The sequence below is a fragment of the Octodon degus genome, unplaced genomic scaffold, assembly GCF_000260255.1.
Source record: "Octodon degus isolate 3935 unplaced genomic scaffold, OctDeg1.0 scaffold00027, whole genome shotgun sequence".
NCBI classification, from domain to species: Eukaryota; Metazoa; Chordata; class Mammalia; order Rodentia; family Octodontidae; genus Octodon; species Octodon degus.
Genome location: NW_004524603.1, coordinates 7,024,381 through 7,041,748, shown reverse-complemented (window position 1 = coordinate 7,041,748; position 17,368 = coordinate 7,024,381). Strand labels below are relative to the sequence as shown.

General features: G+C 49.3%; 1 protein-coding gene across 1 annotated transcript in view; it reads left to right on the top strand.

The window, feature by feature from the left end:
• Window positions 1-17,368, top strand: part of Cul1 (cullin 1) — a 78,590-nt gene that overhangs the window by 15,026 nt on the left and 46,196 nt on the right. The window lies entirely within an intron of this gene.

The window sequence follows — 17,368 nt, the reverse complement described above, 5'->3', positions numbered from 1 at the left end:
CTTTGAGGAAACCATCATTTTGATAGTTTTTATGACTTGTTTAGTGATTATACTTCTCAAACGTCTGGCATAATCTGTGGGCCTTCCTAGTAGTAGTAGTAGTACTGTTCTGGAAAATGCAAAATGACCTGAGCTTTGGGCTGATCTTTTTTAAAGTATCTCCTGAGATTCAAATGTATCCCTAAATGATGTGGAGGAAGACCACCCACACCCCGGTTTTGTAGAACATCCAGATGGTGTGGAGGTGCTTGGTGCAGAGTAGTGACTGTGGAGAGTGCTGAGGCTGGGGGTTCTGAGGGCTGGGTGGAAGGGCCACTTTCATTAAATCTAAGGGAGCAGGATTTCTGTTTGCAAAGAATGTCGTTGATACTGCTACATTTTCTGTTTTTGTAGTAATAAGAATAAAGGTAAAATTGACTTAATAAAACATTTGTTATTCAAATAATTAGCAAGCACCAGGGAGATGGCTCAGCAGAATAAGCTCTTCCCTGGCAAGCCCGAGGGCCTGAGTTCAGTCCCTGGCTCAGCAAATAATTAGCAAGCCTAATTTTGAATTACATAAGGGAAAAACTAGCCTTTTGTTCACTACTGTTTTCTACCTTATAAAATACTAGTATGTCTGATCAGTGTAGTATAAAGACCAAAACGCAGCTCTAGGCAGGCGCCGTGGTGCTCCCCGAGAATCGTGGAGCTCTGGGAGGCCAGGGCGGAGGCCGGTGAGCTCAGGCCACCTGGGGCGACGCAGCGACTGTGTAAGATGGTTTCCAAATCAAGTTCTAAAAAGGGGGGATACATCTCAGTGCAGAGGTCCCAGGTTCAATCCCTAGTTCCCAAAAGGAAAAACAAAAACAAAAAATCAAAACTTAGTTTCTTAATCTGTTACGTATTCGTCTGGTACAGGCTCTCGCCATACAGCGCAGGCCCCTAATGATCCTCTTGTCTCAGCCTCCCCGCCCTGGGATTACAGATGCGCACCGCCACGCCTAGTCTAGCTTAATTTTTAAAGAAAGTTTTCCAAGTATTAAATGAATAATTGTCCAGCATCCTGAAAATTGTCCTTGTATTCAGTAGATTTTAACTGTTGTCTGATTGAGCGCATGTGAAGTAAACAAGTCCCAGCTCCTACCACTCCTATTTTTGTAAGGGAGAATGTTGTCCTTTGGGGAATGATACCTGCTCTGTCTAAGGTAGAAAATGAGGCATGTCTGGGTATTTGATATCTATCTATTTATTTATTTATTTATTTTGCAGAACTGGGGATTGAACTCAGGACCCTGCACTTGCCCGGCAAGCGCTCATTCTACTGGGCTGTCTCCCCCGGCCTGTTTGTTCATTTTTTGTACTGGAAGTCGAATTTGGGACCTTGCACTTGCCAGGCAGGTGCTTATGCTGCTGAGCTACATCCTCAGCTCCGAACATGTTTTAAACTATATGGTGAAATTGTTAATTCAAGCTTATTAACATCACCTTTCATACTTTCCTTATGGTGAGAACTTATAAAATGTACTGTTGGCACTTTTTAAAAAGCAGGCTTCAAGTACGCAGTACATCATCCTTATACTATGTACAGCTGCCGCCACCACACACACACACACACACACACACACACACACACACACACACTCTAGCACGTTCGTGTCCTGGGCCAGAAGCTTTGTACTCTGGCCGGCATCTCTTCTTCCCTTGCCTCTGCATTCTTGGTTTTGGTTTGTCTGCCATGTTCTGTTACTTTCCTTCCTTTCTGTTGGAGGTTGAACTGGGACCTTCTCACTGGGCTGGACATCTCTAGGCCCGATTTGCATTTTGTATTTTGAGACCTAGAGCGGTCAAAAGGCCCGGGCGGGGCACACTCCTGGAGTCCACCTCAGCCTCTGGGTGCTGGGACTGCAGGCCTGCACCACTACACCCGCCCACTCAGGTTTTCAGCATCGCTTCAAGCTGAGGAGGGAGCCAAGCCGGCACCGTGCATGGCCTGGCTCGCAGCGCCTTCTGGTGGCATCCGCCTGCCCTTCTGTGTGGTGACCGGTGCGGGTCCTGGGTGCCGCTTCCTGGGTGGTGGTCTGAGGCAGGGGGGATTGCAGCCCGAGTGCAGGGTGGCAGCTTGGTACCAGACTTGGACTTCAGGGTTGCGTAACTCAGGTGTGAGGAGTGCGCCGGCAGAGGTCATCTCCTTGCCGCCGCCGCCTCCTCCTCTTCTTCATTATTGGTTCGAGATGGCGTCTTGCTGTGTCCTTTGGGCTGGCCTTAATCTTGTGTTGCTCTTTCCTGCCTCCGCCTCCTGAGGGCTGCACCATGCCTGGCAGAAGTTGCACTATTTCTTAATGCGTGCATGGTTAGTTCTTGAAGTTGAAGCAGCATCGCAGTTGCTCCTCAAGTTGGTCTGTAGATTTATAGCTGTGCTTCCAGCCTAGCATTAGAACGTCAAGGCGGGAGGCTCCTGCCTGCCTGTTCTGGGCAGCGTGGTGGCAGGCGCTGTGCTTTGGGTTTGCAGCAGGACCCTGTGTCTTGCCATTGTTGGGTGCACCATCTCCCACTCTATTCTGTTGCTTTCTAGGCCAGTAGATCTGCTCCCCCCCCTTTTTTTTTTTGAGACAGTGTCCTGTGTAGCCCAGGCTGAGCTTGAGTAGTCCCCTTCCCTCAGTCTCCCAGGTGCTGGAACTACAGGCAGGCGCTACCATACCCACTTTCTTTCCTTTTTTTTTTTTTTTTAAAGACTTTAGATTGATAGATATATAGTTACATTCTTTTAACGAATTAGAGGGATTGGGGCCGGGGAGATGGCTCAGTGGAATAAGCGCTTCCCTGGCAGGCGGGGGAGATGGCTCAGTGGAATAAGCGCTTCCCTGGCAGGCGCACAACGAGCCTGAGTTCAATCCCCGGTTCCACCCAAAAAAAGCCCAACAAAATGAATAGAGGGATTTGTTCTAATAGTGTTTGTAAATAGGATATCATGTCCACATCTTGTACAGCAATTAACCACTAGGAAGAATGTATGCAATGTGTTAATTATTGAAACTGTCCTACCAATTTGGCTTGAAACTGTCTCATTGCTATTTGTTTCTTAATAAAATTATGGGGGGAAAAAAAAGAATTTAGATCGATTGATTGGCAGGCTGATGGATCGCTGGCCGGAGCACTGAGCCCAGGGCCATGTAGGAGACCTAGCACTGAACTACACCCTCAGCCTGGAGCTGCCCTCCTGAAGGCCCCCGGACTCCCGCACTGACTGCTCAGCGCATTTTCAGAACAGACCTTTCCCTTGATGAGTCTGTGGCTTTGGTAGTGTTGAACTCACCTCAGGCAACTGCGTGCGCCTGGCTCTGCCTGTGGCTTGCAGGTTTTCCTGGTTGTGTCTTCTCCCTTTTTCTCTCCATGACCTGTGTTCTCTGAGAACAAGCTCTGGTGCTTTTCTTTGTTCTTTCTTTACACATGGAAGATTTTATCCAGGCTAACGCCAATAATTTTAGTCCCTTTTGGCTTACAGTGTTGAATTTTTAAACTGCCCAGGCTGGTCTCAAACTCACAATGACCCTCTGCCTCACCCTCCCTCCGAGTGCTAGGATAACAGGCATGCACCGCCTCGCCCAGCTGGTATTTTCATTATCATGTTGTAAAAAATCACTTCAACATGTCTAAAATTAAGGGCCTGGGAGATAGTTCAGTAGAATAAACACTTGCCTGGCAAGGCAGGGTCCTGAGTTCAATCCCAGGTACTGCTAAATAAATAAATAATCTTTTTGTCTCCCCTATAGTCAAGTTCACATATTTTTATCTTTCTTTTTATAATCCCAACTTTCTCATATGTTATTAAACTCTCTTTGCCCCTTGAGCTTTGCCAGCATACTTTTTGTTTTGTTTTGGTTTGTTTTTGTGGTGACAGAGTTTTTGTACGTACTGTAGGCTGGCCTTGAACTCGCTGTGTAGCCCAGGCAGGCTTCAGACTGGCAGCAGTCCTCCTGCTTCAGCCTCCTGAGTGCTGGGATTGCAGACATGTGCTGTCACTCCTGGCTGACGTTACACTTTTTAAGAATTAAATCAGTATTTTTAGGTAAGCACAGTGATCAGGTGCATCATAGGGAATTTGTGCCTGTACGTGATGCCTATACCTTCATTCTTTCTTTTCCCATTCCTCTCTCCTCCCTTCAGCTCTTGTTCCCTGCCATGTTTACAAGAGCTTGTTTCCATTCTTTTTTTTTTTTTTTTTTTAATGTATTTAGTACAGGGACTACAGGGTCTTACTACACAGATCGGACTCCTAGTGAGCCTCCTGTTTTCAGCCTCCCAAGCACTGGGATTACAGGTGTGTGCCACTGTGCCCAGTCTCAGTCGCCTCTCATACTGCCCCAGGGGTGGGGCTGGCACAGCAGGCCGGGAATGGAACCCTGGTCTTTGCACCTGCCCAAGCAGGCACGTTAGTCTGCTGAGCTATCTGGCTGACCCTCCATTCTTTGTAGTTTCTTTTTTCTTTTTCCCTTCCTTCCTCCTGCTCCTTCCTGCTCTGCCTCCCTTTCCAGCTGAGTATGTTCTTCCTCCTGCCTAGGATCTGTTATCAGCAGAGTCCTTATTTACCCTTTTAGTTTCTCACACAGAAACAATATGATATTAAACGTGTGTATCCAATTTATTTTATGGAAGTATGGCTCAAAATGCATCCATTTACCTAGAAATGCCTCAAGTTTATTTTTTATTTGTTTGTATTTATTTATTTATTTTATTTTTTGACAGAACCGGGGATTGAACTCAGGCCCTTGTGCTTGCCAGGGAAGCACTTATTCTACTGAGCCATCTCCCCGGCCCTTTATCTTTTATTTGCTGGCATAACTTTTGTTTATTTATTTGTATTTAGTACAGGGTCTCAGTACACAGATCAGACTCAGAGTGATCCTCCTGTTCTCAGACTCCCAAGTGCTGGGATTGTAAATGCGCGCTACCACTCCTAGTCTCGGCATAATTTTTAAATTACGTGTTCAATTTAATGGTATAAAGAATTGCGGGTAAGCACATTCACGAATGTCCAGTGAGCACTCTGAGTTGTGACTCTGTTGCTGCCAGGTGGTTCCTAAGGCAGAGCATACAGCTGGCTGAGACCCTGCAGGCACGTACTGTCTGTCCGTGGGTATGGCATTTACAGTGTTGCACCTTTGTAATCAAGAAAGGTGTCAAGGGCCACGGCCCTCTCTGCCTCCGAGCATACTCTTGTTAGCACATTCTCTTCCTACTTAGGACCTGGTGAGTAGACTCTAGAACTACTTTAATTTCCAGGTATTATGGGCATAAATGATACTGGCAATAACTGTCATAAGACTGAAAATCTAATTTCTTTGTTGAAAAGCACTGCAGAAACTTCTGTGGCGGGCTGGTGAGATGGCTCAGTGGTCTAAAGCACCTACTTAGAACAAGCTTAGCAAAGCACAGGGACCGCAGTTCAATCCCCCAGCACCACATGCCAGCCAGCCCCGCCCCCTGGTGGGCTGAGCTGGCCACACACACACACACACACACACACACACACACACAAATAAAATAAAATTTAAAAAAAAAAAAGAAACTTCTGTGGCCCGTTACCAGCACTCAGGGAGAGCACGTGGAACCCCACTCTCAGCCCCACCTCCCCTGGGTCCTTCCTTGCACTGTGGACAGTTCCATTTGCAGTTTATCCTCCCAGGTTAGCACTGACCACCTTCCCCACATAGAACGCCCGAGCTCAGGGGCTTCGGTGTGGTCGGCACTGCCCGTCCCCCTCTGCCGAGGGCACGGCGAGCCACTGAGTGGATGTGCTGGAGATCCATCTCCTGTCCCTTGCTGTGGGTTGGGGTTCATTTCTAGTCTCCTACAGTGACCAAGTTTACAGTTTCTCAGAGTTTGAGTCAGTTTATTTTGAGAACAGATTCCTAGAAGTAAGGTTGCTGGGTCAAAGGGTAAATAGATGTGTGCATGTCCAGGAGAAGCGGGTTTGCTGTTCGTAGCTTGGAGCATTTCTACCAGCAGTAGCTAATTCTTTTGAATTGCTATCACATCATTTCTCAAGCCAACCATTCTGCGTGCCCCCTTCTGTGGACTGGTGCCACTGAGCCAAACCGAGTCGAGCCCTGCCTCTGTGTCTGCCTGGCTGTCCTCAATCCCCTTCCCTTTTCCCCCAAAACATCCCTAACTCTAATACACAGGCCTGGCGGGGCCCACCACACACCGGCCTACCCTCAGGACTTCTCACATAAACCTGCCTCCAGCCTCGCAAGGTTTGTTTTTATGGCCCCTGCTTTTCTTCCCTTGTGTGTGACCCTTACAGCTTTGCAGCGCAAATCCTATTCATCATCCTTAGAAGAATGGGGAAGAGCGCTCATTTTGAAAAGTCTGGTCTTCGCGGCCTTCTTTCCCTGAGTTTCTATTGCTGTTGCCCACGCTTGCAGCAGGAGGGTACGTGCCACCCAGCACTTCTGGTACCTTCAGGCAAAGCTTTTCAGTTATGTTCTCGCCTCCCAGCGATTGCTGCAGGACAACACATATGCCTCTCTCAGGAATGCAAGCCTGCTTTCTGGAGCACACTCAGCACTGCTGGAGGATCTCTGCTCAGGTCTGCGTGTGTGCAGAACCCCGTCATCATCTGTGAATGAACCGAGCTTAACTCGGCAAGATTTATACTTAGCAGGCTTTATATTTGGTCTTTGTTCTTAGCAGTTTCATTGAGGCATAATTCATACACGATAGAATTCATTTGTTTTAAACATACAGCAGTGGTTCCTGGGGGAGGTCCTGAACTGTGCAGCCACTACCACAAGCAGCCTTAGAAGCCAGTCGGCTAGCCTGCTGCCTGCCTGCCTGCCTGCCTGCCTGCCTGCCTCCCTCCCTCCCTCCCTCCCTCCCTGCCTCCCTGCCTCCCTGCCTCCCTGCCTCCCTGCCTCCCTGCCTCCCTGCCTCCCTGCCTGCCTCCCTCCCTCTCTCCTTCTCTCCCTCCCTCCCTCTCTCCCTCCCTCTCTCCCTTCCGCCTTCCCTCCTTCCCTTCCTTCCACCCTCCTGCCCTCCATTCTTCCTGGCTTCCTGTTTGGAGCCTTTTGTTCCTGGCACTCCTTCACCAGCTGGCCTTTACTTAAGGTGGTTGTTGGGAGGTCATGGGGGAACCGGGGATTGAACTCAGACCCTTGAGCTTGCCAGGGAAGCACTTATTCTACTGAGCCGTCTCCTCAGCAATCGTTTCTACTATCCGATCTGATTCCACTGTAGGGCCGGGTTCCGTCACTGGTGCTTGTCCTTTGCCTGCTGATGCTTGGATATTTGCATTACTGTTTTAGCTGTTACAGCGTGCTGTGAACAATCATATACAAGCCTTTCAGTTTTCTTATAAAGTATTGCAGTAGATAACTTCCACAAAGTGGAAATGAGGACCTTAACTTGCCCCACACAGTAGGCTCTTAGTTCTCACAGGAAAAGAATTTAAGAACGTGTCAGTGTGAGGCACAGCCAGAGTTAGGAAGAAAGCCCTGGAAGGGGCCTGAGCTTCAGGGGCTGAGGGGCACCGCACCGAGGGAGCCAGGCAGTAGCTAAGAGACCTGCGAGCTGGCGGCTCGGGGTGATGATCTCAGTTCTGGCTTGGAAGGAGGCTGGGCGAAGCTCTCAGCAGAAGGGTGAGCTTGTTCCCCAGGGCATTGTTTCCTTCTTATTCCCAGAGTGACTGGAGACTCCTGGGAGCTGGCAGTAGTTAAAGCATCTCTTACTTCATGTCCAGGATTTGAAAGCATTGAGATAGGTTACAAAAATGAGAGCTAATGGGCCTTGTGTTGCCACTGTTGGACAGATGCTCCCTGAGTGATTGGCATGCGTACAGGTAGAGCTGACCCAGGAGCTACCCCAAAGATTGAAAGTTAATGTGGGAAACAGACACAGTACTGAAGGGAGGGCAAGCTCAGTCGCTCTGACTTTAGTTACCAGCTGAGCATCTGTAGGCCCAAATGAGTTGTGGTGGTGGCGGCGGTTTTTCTCACAAAAACCACTTTTCGGTTCCTGCCTTAGAAGAAAGCACAGATCACACTTTAGGGAAAGGTTCAGGGCCCAGAAGTGTCCCCTTTGTCCCTGTGTTGGTCCCCAGCAGATACCTAGTGGGATTGGTGTCATATGGCACGTTTGTGGTCACTGAACTCGGTCTTTTGATGCCCAGCTGTGTAAAAGCTTTAGCAAAGACAATGCAATGCAGCCTCGGTGGCACTTTGAGGTCTCGAGAAGGACTGTGAAGTGGAAGCAGAACTCACTTCCCACTTGCATGAGTGACTGTGTTGCTTTTCTGGTAACAAGAGTTAATCCTTGTGAATGACTTTAAGTGATCAGCAGTAAAACTTAGCTCAGAAAGCTGGGCGGGGGTGGAGCTGCGGGATGTGGGGAGCTAGGGGGATGGGATGCTGGGTGTGGGAAGAGCCAGCCACTCCAGCTTGGCTTTTGGGGACTGGTTCTCGCTAGGGATAGTTCATGTGGCCTTGGAAATCACTCTGTAGCCTATTGGTGGCTGCAAACTCGAAGTAGCCCTCCTGCTTCAGCCTCTGTGTGGATGACAGGCATGAAGTAGAGGACTGGAGCAAGGAAGGCTGGTCGCTCAGGTGTGGTGGCTGCGATGGCAGGGGGACAGGTGTCACACGGCACCTCCTGTTTGTCATTTTCCTTACTCCTAAAACTTGAGGTGAAACTGTAGGCTTCAGCACAGAAGCCCTGAGTAGACTCTGGTCACATGCGCAGCCTGAGGCTTTCCCTTGGTGCCGGGCAGCTGTGTGAGCAGCCCAGGTGGGCTGTAGCACCACCGGCCGTGCTGTCCCCAAGAGTGCCTTGGCCTGCGTGTAGTCCTGGGGCGCGGGGCCAGCCCTGCAGAGCAGCTGGGGAGCAAGGGTGCCCCCGCTGCCCCCTGCTGTCCCCGCTGCCAGGGCAGTGCGCTGCCCTGTGTATGCAGGTTTATGTTGTTGGCTTTTCATTGTGCCTGTAGGAACCACAGTTAACGTAAGCCCCATTCGTCGTGTTTTAGCCACAGATGTTGTTAAACAAGTACAGGCTTGGGTTTTTTATTTTCATTCCAAACATGAGAACAGTAAAACCATGGTGACTCGTAGCTTGACTTCAGAAAGGGCTGTCCTTTCCTTTTGTGGAAACTTTTCAGATTGATCATGTGTATGAAGACAGCGCAGCGTGCATGCCTCGGCCCGACGCCTGTGTGGTGCACGGCTGCTGTGGCCCGGCCTCTCGAGTGGTCTCGGGATTGTCCCACAGCGTGTGGCGACCTCCTTGGAGTGTGGCTGTTCCAGGGCTTTCCTCCTCCCCTCTGTGACCAGTGTGGCTGATGCCTGTGTACCGGTCGCTGGGCGAGTTACCGGGCAGGGGTCCCCAGGGTCTAGATCTCTTCCCCGCCCGCTGGGGTTAGAAGATGAGTGGCTGCTTGCTGACTGACACCCAGGGTCACTCCAGGGTTGCCGTATTTAAAATGTTACTGAACTGGCAAGCTAAATTTAGTCACTTTGTATCTAACACATTCCCACTGGTGGTACAAATGGATCAAGTAACTTTCATCAGCCTTTTTACTAATACAATTAATGAACACCCACCCAGTGGAACAGTAATGAAAATACCGCTGGTGGTTCAAGCTGCCTGGCAGCGCGACACAAATTACGGGCCTGTTGTGACGGTGTTAACAGTGAATGTTAACCGGATGAGACGTGACTGGAGAAATATGGTAGATGTTTGAACTGTAAAACCTTATTTCAGTAAAAGGCAAATTGGTGTTAGTCCCTATCAGAATACTCCCCTTGGCTTCATCTCCTCACTTCATTATCAGAAAGTGGTAACGCCACTTTTTCTTTTCTTTTCTTTTCTTTTCTTTTCTTTCTTTCTTCCTTTCTTCCTTTTTTTTTTTTTTTTTTTTTTTTTTGCGGAACCGGGGATTAATAATGCCACTTTCTGAAGCAGTTCTCTTTCAAGTGTTTAGCTGTACTGTTGTGGCTGCCTCAGTGTCCTGAATCCACGAAAAATGTTCACCATCTATGGTCATTTGCCTTGAGCGAGAGTCAGGAGTTGCACGGTGCCAGACCTAGTGGGTAGGACGGTGAAAACACTGGTGAAAGGGCTTCCAGAGCTGGTTGCAAGAGTGGAGAGAGGGCTGGGGAGGTAGCTCAGCAGCACAGCGCCTGCCTGGTAAGCACAAGGTCCTGAGTTTGATTCCTGGTTTAAAAAAAAAAAAAACAAAACCACAAAGAAAGTGGCAATAATGACAAGAATGATGGGATACGTAACAAAGTGCTTCAAAGGGGATTAATAGCAGTCCTTTAATGTAATAATTTTTTTCAAATTCATAAACATTATTTGAGTTGCATCAGGTATTACCATTTTTTTAACCATTATTAATAATAGAAGTAGTCTTTATTTTTAGAATGTCTTATAATGTTGGTCTGTTTTTCTTTTTACATTTTTTGAAAAGCTATCAGCCTAACTAAAGCAGTTACACTGTTTTCTTGAAAACCTTCTTTGTGTTTCTTACAACTCTGATTTGAATTACGTCACTTTAGCACTCTTCAACATTGGCTCTGGCTAGCACTTCTGCTAAATACATTTACTCTCAGTTTATAGAAAGGGAGGCGAATATTTCACATTTATGGGCAGAGTGGTAACTGGGATTTTGTAGTGTTTGAAGTGAGATTGAGGAGGTGACAGAGTTGTTACCTGAAAGTTTCTTCTTTTTTTGTATGTATATAGTACAGGGTCTCACTACACAGATCAGCCTCCCCAGCTCTGGGATTACAGGCATGCACCACCACGCCCAGTTTCATTCATGTCTCTCTGTGCATCAGGGGCGGGGCTTGCATGCACACTGCAGATTGAACCCCATCTCTGCGCCTGCCTAAGCAGGCTCTTGAGTCTGCTGAGCCATCCGGCCTGCTCTTAAAGTTTATTCTTATGCCTGTACCTCTCCTTCCCCCAGATACACCTGCGTGGTTGATCTCAAGAGCTGTTCTCTCTGGGGACAGCCCAGAACTTCCTGGGTGCATGTGGGGAAGAAACTTTGGGTTTGTGCTCTCTGGGTCCTACGGAGCAGGGTCCATCATCCTTCCTGAGACCAGATCCCCATTGTGTGGTCACTGGCAGTCGTAGGCTTTGGACATCCCTCCCTTCTGCCTGCTCTAGTGTGCCCCATGGCCTGGGTCACCCTGTTGGCAGCTCCTTTCCTGGTTCTCCCCACCTTTTCTTCTTGGAGCTCTCTGGGCTCCTACTGGGAGGAGGAATCATTCCTGCCTTAAGGTTTCTCCAAGCCGTTGTCCCAGGCCACAGGTTCCATTGCATTCCAGCTGTTGGCAGGCAAGGCCCTGCCCTGGTGTCGAGCCCAGATGTGGCCTTTCCATGGCAGTGATTCCCTCTGCTGCTGCCAGTCATGGCCTCCCAGCGCCTCCTGCCCAGCCAGCAGTGGACTCTCTGGCTCTTCAGTCTGTCCAGCCCCTTGCAGTTTGAGCTCTGTTCTTGTCGCACCACCCAGAGTCCTGGTGAAGGTCGCAGTGGCTTCCACAGGGCGAAATGGAGCTGGTACTTTCACATCCTGTGCCAATGATGACAGTTGTAGCTGACATTTGCCACACTTGTGACCTCATGGGGTAGCCTCACTACGAGCCCTTGAAGTGGGCGAAGGGTATAAAGGGACTTGCCCAAGGTCACAGAAGAAGAAAGCGGCAGTTTCATGTGGGCCAGTCCACTCTCGGTCAGCAGTGGCCTTTTTTACCCAGGCTTCCAGGATAAGGCTCCTCCGCCTGGGTTTTGCCTGTCATTTTGCTCTGGCCCCTCTCTGGCTTCCTCTTCATGTAGTCCGGACTCGCTATAATTTCCCTGATAAGTCTCGTTCCCAGAATCAGATGTCATCAGAGACGTGCCGGGGCCAGTCCACTCTTCTCTTCTTGGTGGTGTGGCCTGCTGGGGCAGCTGCCCAGGACAAGCCTCAGTCCTGCAGCTCTCCGTGGCAAGGAAAGTGCCCTCCACAAGCCTGATCCTCCCTGTTCCTGCCCGAGTGAGTGATGGCATAGCCCAAATCACGGGCGTTGTGTAGGTATTTATCTTCAGGTCACTAAAGCAGGCAAGCAAGAAACAGATACTTTGGAGGCTGCACTGTTTTCAGTTGATAAAGACCTGAGAGTTTTTCAGCTGGGGAGTAGCTGGATAAAACTAGTGAGGTGTATTTCACTGAGTGAAATGCTACAGATCTTTTCTGTTTGTTTCTTTTGAGGCAGGGTCTTGCTCTGAATTCCAGGCTGGCCTTGAGCTCACTGTGTGGCCCAGACTGACCTTGAACACTTAGGGATCCTCCCACCTCACCTGCCCACATGCTGGGGTTGCGAGCATGTGCCACTACACCTGGTAGCCATTCTGGAGCAAGAAAGTTGCTGAATGGGACATGGTTCATGGGTCCCAGAGAGTCAGGAGAGACATCCCAACCCTGCAGCAAAGTAAATTTGAGTGGGATGCTTTATCCGGTCAGACCTCCATGATAAGAAGATTTTGTCCTGTGTCTTCATGTGTGCGGTGTTTGATACGTGAGCAAGGTTTGGCTGAGTGGATTGCCTTCCTCCTCGCTACCCTTTTCAGTCCATTCAGCTTGTGTGGTACCTGATGGTCTTGGTGCTCGATGCACCACTGAACAAGAGCTGAGGTACCACACTGCGTTGTCGTTTTCCGTGGAAGTTCCTTAGATGTGTTCACTCAGGAGGGCCTGTGATGTCCTGTACCAGAGTAAAGTAATTAACCACTAAAGCTAGTGTTTCCCAGGTTCTCTTGATGCTTAGCTTTGCTTGCTTTTCAAAATAGTTTGTTTCATGGAAGACTGTTGTACGTGCCTTTTAAAGAACCCTCTCAGTATGCATGGGTACAACTTTGAATTAGTTTTTTTTTCAGGATTCCTGGAGATCATTTCACCTTTTGCACTCATGCTCCGGTGAGGGAATCTTATGCGTCATTAGTCTTGAGAACAGGCTGCTTCAGCAGCTTGCAGTATGGGTGGTGAGGATGTTTGTGTAGCATTGATTCGGTTGACTTTCGGCTCCCTTTGGAGTAGCAGTGCTTCCTAATAAGCCATTAAATACATGGCTTAAGCACGTGGCCTCTTCTTGTTTGGCTGTTGTGTTCCATCCGTTGGCTTGTTTTCCTAGCGTGAGGTGCAGGTGAAGACTTGGCAGTGTGTGCTCGCAGGTACAACTGCCTCCACTGTTGCTTCCTCTTGGTTGGTGGCATTTTCTGCCCTGGTTTCTTTCCTGTCAGGGAAAGGAGTACAGTGCACCTCCCAAGGGCTGGTACGTGTGCAGGGACATGGCCAGGCCTCCTTGAGTGCAGGGAGGTGTGGAGGGGACTTGGTGCCTTCGCTGGCACCTGCTCCCTTCCCAGAGCCCTGCTCGACTGCCCTTACTCCCAGAGGCAAAAGTGGCCGATCTGCAGCACGTACGGTCCTTCAAAACTGCCGCTGGCAAGCCCTGAGACACCAGGGGTACTTCGGGAAGCATTCTTATCCTAAGTATGTTTTTTTCTTTTTTGGGTTTGGCGGACTTCCTGAGCTTTCTGGTCATGTAACATGATTAGTAGGAGATTTTTATCTCACCTAAAAAGCATTTTGACGTCTCTGCTCAGGAGTGCTGATGTGTTTTGGTGGTCTGGTTGAGATGGAAGGGACATAATTTGTGAAGTGCTGTATTTCTAAAACTTGAGCACCAACAGATCAAGCTATCTGTCGCCATTTATCTTGCCACATGTGCCCTTCCGATCTTGGGACGCCATTCCCTGAGCTGCTTGTGCCACACCTGGAGCATTGCGGTGTGGCCTGGGCCACCAGATGCTTCTTCAAGGAAGGCTTAACCATGTGGAGCGAGCGGCCAGTGAGGCCCCCCGCTGGCCACCAGCACCGTCAGGATCAGCAGCAGGGTGAGCTCCTCTGCCCAGGGAGGCCCTGCCAGGGTCTGACTGTCCTTGGGACTGGTGCCAGCTTCCCAGGGCCTCCATCATAGGTGGCTTTGCTCCTGCATTAACGGTGTGCACCTAGGAAGTATCTTCCATCCAGGCTAGTCCCGTGTCTGCTGTCAGCCCAGGGCCTGTCCTTACCGACATTCTGTACTGTGCGTGTGTTGGCCGTTTTCTTTCAGATTTTAGTTTTAGGTCCTTTGCTGTAACGACTTACGGATGTTTTACAGATGTATTTAGGGGTGTCACGCTCCCTAGGAGATAAGAAAATAGAGGGTAGGGTGGTCCCCTTACAGTGGACTCCTAGAGAAAGGAATGGTAGCCGGAACACAGCACAAGCTCTGGCGGTGATAGAAGGCGTTGCTGTCGCTGCCTATTCTGAATGGCCGTTGAGGCTTCTGTGGCGTGGCTGTCTTGTGTGGAGCTGGACACAGACTTGAAACATCAGCATGAGGAGGCTGTGTGTGATCTTGTGGGTGAGCAGGGTCTTGATAGAGAAAGGATCATCCCTGGGGTCCACAGTGTAACAAAAAGTACATGATGAGCACGTGTGAAGAGGCGTATGGCTGCCTGGTGTGGCGGCGCGTGCCTGGAGCCCCGGCCAGCGGGACGCAGTCGGGAGGGTCCCGGCGTCCGCACCAGCCTAGGGAGATCCTGGCCCAGAATCTACGAGGGTTGGAGGCGGCAGGGCGGAAGGCCTGGCCCGGCCCCGGGCCCCAGTACTCTCCAGAGAAAAGTCAGCGCCATGTGACTTACGCTGGGCTTAGGGGTGTGGCGGCATACAAGAGCCACGCCAGCCATCTTCACTTGGTGAGTTTTAACTTCGTTGGAGGACAGAGCTGTCCTAACACTACTCTTTATACTGTTTTGATATTTTCAGTGATTATCTTTGTTTTTAAAAGGTCAGGCTTTGTTAAATTTTGCTTTCTTAAATTTCAAAATATTTGAGTAGATTTAGTATTGATATGATTAGAACTAATTTGCTGGCTTTTTAAAATGATCAACTTTTATACCTCTTCTGGAGTCTTAGTTTAATGAGTAGCCAAGTGGAGAGCTTGTTGCTACTTAGGACTTGACAGGGATTTTACTGTTCATTGACACTTTGAAAGCGGAGGAACCACAGCTCAGCCTGTGGTGCTCAGTCTGTTGTATGGGATGCCGGCGTGTGAGTCCCAGACCTGGCAGAAGTCCTGCCAATTTCCAGCACAGCAGTCTCGACCACAGTGGTTCTCTCCTCTGAATCAGTTTCTTCCAGAACTATTTTTAAAGTCAGCCCCTCACATCTTCAACCCTAATTGGTGTTCATGGGCAGAATACTGTGGCTCCACCTACACATGGTGCATAGCGTTTCCACATTACAAGCAGCTACACACCTTATTGCAGCTGTTTGCTACTAGAAGGGAAGACTATTCCATAGCCAGGAAGGAGAACAGTGAAAGTAGACTGTGGCGTCCGGACATGCGGTGTTGTGCGGCCAGGGCCTAGGATGCAGTCGCTTCCTACCAAGTACTTGTTAATTATAGATGGTTGCTAAAAGTTCTGTAATTTTCCTATAAGCCTGTTAGAAATTATGTCAAGTTAATAAATATACATGCTCAGTAACCAGACAGTGTAAGTCATTATCCAGTGACAAATAGAAATAAATTTTAGTGTAAGATTTGGTCTTTTAAGGAAAAGATTTGGGAGAAACAAGTTATTATAGAGCGCCTCAAGAGAAGGGCTTTTTTTTTTTTTTTTTTTCCAGGTACTGGGAATTGAACTGAGCACCTTGCACTTGCCAGGCAAGCACTTATTCTGCTGAGCTATCTCTCCTAAGAGGGGGAGGTTTTGATGATCCTGGTTTTGCTAAGTCCCTTCAAAGCATAGCTTGCCACTTCTTGCAGTGAACAGCTGGCAATATAGCACAGTGGCATAAGCAACTGCCTGGCAAGTGCAAGACCCCAAGTTTGATCCCTGGAACCACAGAAAAAAAAAAGAAAGAAAAGAAAGAAAAATAGATACTGCATTTATTTGTGTGAACATTGAACGTTTGTCAGGCCATGGATTGGGCTCTGTACTGTGTCTTGAGGTCACGTGAGAAGCGAAAGAGACTGCGGCTGTGTCTAGGCCCTCTGTGGAGGGGGGCTTCCGCCTTGAACATGTGATGACAAGGGAAGGGCCCAGGTGTGGGAAGCTGGCCTCTTCTGGGGATGCGTCCCAGTGAGTCTGGTAGGCACAAAGGTGTGAGCAAGGGGTCTTCTGGTGCCCAATGAGATGTTCCCGGTGTGTGGGCTCTCTAGGTGCCCTGCTGCTCTTGGGGCGACCCCAGCTTAAGATTGACTGAGGCCAGAAGGGAGCAGGAGGACACCAGTGTGGAGATGTGGGGCCTAGTGTGGCAACTGCAGTGGTGGTAGAGAGGCCATGGGGGATGGGGAAGAGAAGGAGAGAGGAGGGGGAGCGGGGAGAGGAGCAGGACGGGAAGAATGGGGAGGAGGGGGAGGAGCAGGCCTTGATGGTTAGCGTCAGCAGCACTCAAGCATGAGCTGTCAGGGTCCTTCCCAGATTGCTGCTGTGTGCATCACTGGCAGAAAGTGGAGGGCAGAGGGCAGAGGAGGCTGCTTTCTGGTTACTGATAGAACTTAGGAAAGAAGAGGTGTGAGAAAACTAACCCAAGATAAAACTGATGCACTGTTGATTCCAGTTGGGGCAGTTTAAGTGGCAACTTCCACTTCGGGCAGGATTGCAGGTGTGGTGAGGCTTAGACAGCCCTTGATGCTGTCAGGTGGTGGCCCCAGTCCACGCACGCTGATTGCCATCAAGCCCAGTGTGCTGTGACCCTCCAAGATGTTGAAAAGAAAGACAGGTTAAAACTCAACATAGGGAATGCCTGCATTAGAGGGAGTCCTTGTGTTAGATGCATTTCGCCTTTGAATCTACGTGTTTGCATGTTCAAAATAAAAGACTTTCAAGATTAGGAATGTCGGGCCAGGGAGCTAGCTCAGTGGCATAAGTGCCTACTTGGCAAATGCAAGGTCCCAAGTTTGATTCCCAGCACCGCAACAAAAAAAAGGAATGGTGTTGTAGTTCCATAAAATGCCACCTATATAGTGCAGACTACAAGTGCTGTTGAAGATCCAGTGTCAGCAGCAACCCCAGCTTAGTCCATGACGAGTCCTGCACAGTGCTAGGTGGCAAGCCTCGGCTCCTTGGCGTGCTGTGATCCTGAGGAGGTGGGCTGCTCCAGGTTCCTTGGCCAGGAAGCTCGGGCACAGAGCTGCAGGCTGTAACAACTTGTGCGCGCTGTTTGGGGTCCTGCTTGCTTCCCGGTGGCATTTGTTCTATGAAGCCATTAAAAGAACTCAGTGTTTCTTCATTTTCACTGGAATTGTTGATTTGAACCCCCCACACACACACACACACATTGTGGTGTGATGTATGTAGA